This window comes from Balaenoptera physalus (assembly GCF_965194825.1).
Source record: "Balaenoptera physalus genome assembly, chromosome: 4".
In the NCBI taxonomy this organism is placed as follows: domain Eukaryota; kingdom Metazoa; phylum Chordata; class Mammalia; order Artiodactyla; family Balaenopteridae; genus Balaenoptera; species Balaenoptera physalus.
In genome coordinates, this window is record NC_138891.1 from 71429464 (window position 1) to 71435838 (window position 6375).

The window sequence follows — 6375 nt, forward strand, 5'->3', positions numbered from 1 at the left end:
GGACTTCACAGAAGGCCTCCTGCCAGACCTAGGAGGGCAGATTCAGGGTGGTGGGTTTTCAGGGACTTTGGAAAGGCCATCAGAGATCACTGCAGAGAGGGAGAATCCCAACCGACTTTTGTCAGCCTCACTGTATAAAGTGGGCAACCCCAGCTTTTTTTTTTTTTTTTTTTGGCTGTATGGCATGTGGGATCTAGTTCCCTGGCCAGGGATCAAACCCTTGCCTCCTGCTTTGGGAGTGCAGAGTCTTAACTCCTGGACCACCAGGGAAGTCCAACCCCAGCTTTTTAAATGAGCAGAATTCAGAGTCAGATGATCTTGCCAGGATTTTCTTTGCTTTGATCTTTTTAACCCTTATGATAGAATAGATGGTCTCCAGCTTACACCTTCTCCACAACAGAATATTCCATCCCAATCTGGACAGCAGCTGGCCTACCTCCTTCCTCAAAGCACTGGTGACCCCACTCAGCCTGTATTCTGCCCTCAATAATCTGTGACTGCTCCTGGGTCCACAGCCCCACACTTGATCTGCTGGGGATCCCAGCCCCAGGAAGACATTAGGCATCACAAGAGCCTTGCATCTCTTTCCCTCTAGCCCCACAATGTCACACACGCATATACACACACATGCACGCATACCGACACACTATCACAGCGTGAGCCCTGGTCACACTTCCATCAGATGCAGTGGTGACATTTGCCTCACCATTTCTTTCCACGGTATTTCTCACCCCTTTAACCCACTCTTTGGAAGGCCTATTGCCAATTTTTTCAATTCCCTTATGCCAAAACCCCATCTCTTACCCCAGATGTCATCACAAAGCTTAGCGTTGCGGTTCACAATATTTTCAATTCCTATTAAAATATTTAATGACCTGCTTATGTTAAGAATGAAAAGGAGTCCTCTGGAAGATTATTTGTTAATATTTATCACGTAGAATATATTTTCAACAATCATACCTAACATTCATTGAATGCTTGCCATGTACCAAACACTGTTGTGAGTGGTTTAATTCATCTGATCTCATTTTCCTGACATCAACTCTCTGGAACACATATTTTTATTATCACCACTTTATTCTACTTCCAGAAATTTTTCCTAAGGGAATAATCTTGGCTATATTCAAAATGTACATATACAAAAATTTATCACAGTCTATTTCAAACTGAATATATCCAATATGATGTAATATTACATATCCATGAGATATCAGATTTTTCAGGAATACTTAATAAGATGAAACAGGTAATCAAATATTAAGTGAAAAACAAGATGTAAATTTTTACATGCAACATGAGCCTGATATTATCCATGGATGCATAGACAGACAAGAAAACATAAAGGAGAAATACAACAAAAATCTAAGAGTAAATATCTCTAAGTTGGAGAATTCGTTCCTTTATTTGCTTGTCTGTATCATCTAATTTTCCACAGTAAACACGCTTTAATGTCATAATCAGAAAAAGTAAATGTTATTAAAAATATTTTTGGCTATAGCATAATTTCTTCAAGTTCTAGTTAACTGCTACTAGAGTTCAAGTCTCTTGCTTGTCCCCAATGAGAACTTTACAGTGTCAACCTCTTTGATGGGGCCCACCTGCTAGCAGTTAATATTATTACCAAAGATAAGGAACTGGAAATGTAATGCAAGTTTGTTCCGATTACACAGAAGATATCCAAATAAAAAACCTGTGCGCCTCACTTGGTGGCAGGAAATTTATCCTCATTAAGGAGCTACCGAAGCTCCTAAACTGCCCAGAGAAATGGAAATGTAGCTACCATGCATTAGGCCTTCTCTTTCCCGCCAGAATATTTCCTTCTTACAGTATTTTTCATCTCAGTGATGTTCTTTGTTTCTTTCCTCCCCACCAGCCCCTGCCTCTCCAAATCAGATTGGCTCCGGTCCTGTTCAAAGCCTGCCCAGGGTCCTCCAGGAAGATTCCCCTCCCTCTAATCTTGTGAGACAGGTCAGGACAGCCCATATGAGGTTCTGGGTCCATGGTGGCTTCCTCAGTAAATTAGGGGTTCCAGAAGGATCACCACTTTCCTTTGACTGCCAGAGAGCTTCAGCAAACAATTGACTCCAAGACAAATTCTTTCTCTGGTGGGAAACAAAAGTAAAGGCAAAATCTTTCATCCAATTGCAGGGAATAATGTATACTCCTCTTACACTTTAGCCATTATTTCTGGGCATATTGAAAGGAACATGAATTTGTAGTCACCTCAAATCTGGACGTGAGGCCAGGGTCTACTACTAGCTGGGGGAGATTTTTCATGGCTGTGAAGAAAGCTCATCCATAAAATAGGACTAATAACTTTACAGGGCAGTTGGAAGAATAAAATTATACAAAATGTATAGCTAAGTGAACATAAAGCTAGCACCCTGATCTTTGTTTCTAATACCATTCTCCAACAAAAGGGACCAGGGCTCCTTGGGGAAAAAAAAAAAAAAAAGGCTGATTCCAGGACTAGGGCAACAAATATGAAAGATGAGCTTGGAGCCTCTTTTAGGGCCAGAAAGGTAAGAAATGTTCACAAAAACAAAACAAAAACAGAGACAAAAAGAACAATGATGGGGGTATATCAAAAGGGCACTGGAGAAAATGAAAGAGTTCTCAAGGGCCAAAACAGTCTGAGCAACAAAATTTTAAAATTGGATTTGGAGTATAACCCAAAGTATAAAATAACTATCCATGAGTCCACACTGATATAAACAAAGGCTCGAGTAAATAAATAACTGGAGGAGAAGAGACAAATCTCCTAAGCAGAAGAATCCAAATAATGTGTGTAGATACTGCCCCCTCCAGGAGGGTTACATAACTCCCTACTCCTTAAGTGTGGGCTGCTCATAGGGACTGCCTTCCACAAAGCACCGCATGGGAAGGGGTCGAAAGAGTAACTTCGCACTGGAGAAGCCTGACAAACACTAGCCCAGCCAGGTGATCAAGGTCAACATCAACAGTCCTAAATCATGGTGCTAGTATGTACCCTTAATGATGAGATAAGAATGGCACTTTACCTCTGTGATATTCTTCTCTCAAACTCATAATACCAGTCTAATAATGAGAAAAAAAAGTTAGCCAGATCCCCATAGAGGGATAATGTACGAAATACCTGACCAGTAGTCCTCAAAACTGCCCAGGTCATCAAAACAAAGAAAGTTTGAGAAACTGTCACAGCCAAGAGGAACCTAAGGAGCCATGACAACTACATGTAATGTGGTACCTGGAACAAATAAAGAACATTTGGCTAAAACTAAGAAAACTTGAATAAATTACAGACTTTAGTTACTAATAATGTGTCAATACTGGTTCATTAGTTGTGATAAATGTACCATACTAATACCAGATGTTAACAATAGGGGAAGCTGGGTTTGGGACATATGGGAACTCTATAGGATTTTCACAATTTTCCTGCAAATCTAAAACTATTCTAAAATTAAAAGTTCATTCTTAAAAAAGCAGTGTGAATACAATGTGTTCGTTAGAGTAACTGGAAGCTGCTTATTTTAAATATATATCAGCCCAGCCTTTATCACCTCATTAAAATAATTGAAGCCACCTTGATGACAATGTCGGGATTTAGATCTAAATTGATGGTATAAACTGGCTTGGATTTTCCCGAAAAACCTTGGTTTAGTGGGATAGCTCTGCCCTCTAGTGGATTAATATTTAATCTATATTTTGTGTCAAACAAAGGAAAGCCTTCAGGCTCCAAGTTTGACGTTTCAAAGCCTAGATAAGAGTCACACTATACTCAGAGCCCTTAACCTGTTGGACCGTACCCCACTTTGTTCATATACATAGAACTTTACCCTCCTGAGCTGTCTCTGAAAAAAGGGACATCCACATGAAGGAATCAGCTGACGGGAATGTAAATGGTATGGCTAGGCGGGAAGGCTGTTGGACGATGTGAATAGGAAGCCTTAAAAATATTTATATACCTTTACCCAGTAATTTCACTTTTGGAAATTGTTCCCCAAAAAGTAATTAAAGTTGTAGGAAAAGATTTAAACTGTTTAAAAAAATGTTTCATATAACAGTAAAAAATTAGAAACAAAGTAAGTATCTAACAATCAGGGAATTACGGAAGGAAGGAAGGAAAGAAGGAAGGAGGGAAAGAAGGAAGGAAGGAAGGGACGGAGGAAGGAAGGAAGGGACGGAGGAAGGAAGGAAGGAAAGAAGGATAGAAGAAATGAAGAAATGGAGGAAAGAAGGAAGGGGAAGGAAAACTATACCCATACAATGGATTTATTATGCAATCAGTAAAAACATGTCCAAGAATATTTAATGACATGGTTAAACTGCTCATGATAGAATGTTTAGTAAAACTCTATAACAGTGTCATCAAAACTTTAGGGAATAACGTAGATGACCATATATACACATACACACGTAAACAACAATATATATTTCTTAGGTCACAGCGTGCAGAAAATGTAACTTTATTTTTTTTATATCTCAACTTGATTTTTCTTTTATTCCCTCATTTTGCCTGATGGCAGGAAATGAATCTAGTCAACTGAGAGGTAGCTAAGTCACCCTGGGGTATTCCCAAGTACTTTGTATTTAAACAGTTAGTTAAGCATTTCCCCCTTCCCTCTTACTTCCGTTAGATTCCGTTCCCCGGATGTTGGTGTCACAGAGTGCAGAAAGACTGGCCCTTTCGCTGTCCTCTGTCCCTCCCTGGCATCTGCTGAGTCATCATTTGTTTACTTGGTCGTCTGCATTTACTAGGCTTGCCTCCGTTGAGACATCTGTGGCTCCACCACGGTTTGTACCTCAGCCTGCTCTCAGCCCTTCTCCACACTTCGGGGCAAATGAAACTCTAGGGTATTTTCCCAAGCCTCCTGGGCCACAGGCAACGTGGGGTCCCTGACTAGGCTTTTCCTGCTTCATCCACTTCTCCACGACTGCTGTGACGTGTCAGTACGCAGGACTTCTCTGTCAATGTCATTGTCCCTTCAGATTTCCCCAGGAGTCAGGATCCAGGTCTCTGCTTGAGGTCCCCAGCAGCACTGCTCTGAGACATCTATCAACTCACAAGGTATGGGAGTGTCTCCGGGACCTACACCACACCGAACTCAATCATACTTCCCAAATCTGTCCTTCCTCAGCTGTGAAATGTTTAGCAAATCCATGATAAAGTGGATTTGAAAACTGGATCTTACATCATTCATTCTTCCAAAGTCTATTATTTATAAAATGAAATTTAGCTTTTGTACCCAAAAGTCAGACTTAAAGACTCAGAAATCCTTTTTTGTCTAAGTAAAGTATTTTCTGGGAATTTCAAGTCTGTTTTGAAAACTTAAGTACTGATAATTGTCTCGTTTCTTTCTCTTTGCTTTCCTATTGTAACCTTACACTGAGTGCCCATAGAGAAGTTTTGCTGGTGACTGAACAATCGAAGAAAGGATGGGAGGAAAAAGGAATAAATATATGTACACATAGACACACATATATGCGTGCACAGAAGCATACATATTTACATAAAGAATAGAAAAATCAATTCAACAAAAGGTTTTAGTGGTTGTCTATACATTTTCCCCCATATTTCCTAAATGCCTAGAAGGAACATGTTTCATGTCATCAGAAAAAGAAAATGATATATAAAAATAAATCTGTGAACAAGGTCTCTGATACCCATCATCAGCACCCACAGTGAAAGAGATAGAGGAAGGGACCCAAGCCTTCTGCTGGCCTCACTCAAGAATCTCCTCTCCTCAGCCTCTGTGTTACATGATCTTTGACCCTATTGACCACTCTCTTCTTGAAACCATCTCCTTTCCTCGGCTTTCAGAGCACCAAGCTCTCTTAGCTCTTTTCCTAGCTCTCTCATCTATCTAAAACCTAGACCTCAAGTCTGAGTCTGATGCTGTAAGAAGATGAGACATTTGGGGGTCCTGGGAGGGAAACAGGGTAATTTGCATGAAGGAGTAATGTCAAAATTTGTGGCCAGAGGATTGACTGTGGTAATAAAGGTGACAACACATTTACTTGAGTCTGACAGGCTCTGTGACTACTTTGACAGATATGGCAGAAGTGACACTGAGGGGTGAGGCTTTAAAACACTGGCAGCTTCCATTTCTGTCAGGAGGAGCCCTTTCTCTAGGAGCCCTGAGCCACAATGAGAAAGGTGAACTAGTCTGAGAATAAATACTCTGCTGCAAGGAGCCCAAACTAACCACAGAGTATGCCATTTGGAGAGAGAGAGTATGAAATGGTGGTTATTTTAAGCCACTAAATTTTGGGTAGTTTTTATGCTGTAATGGATAATTAGAACAGATTTCCCCCAATAAAAGGGACCTAATACTACTGTAGCTCACTAGGAGGAGCTATAGTAGGAATTATCTTCATAACATGTTCCAGAATTTC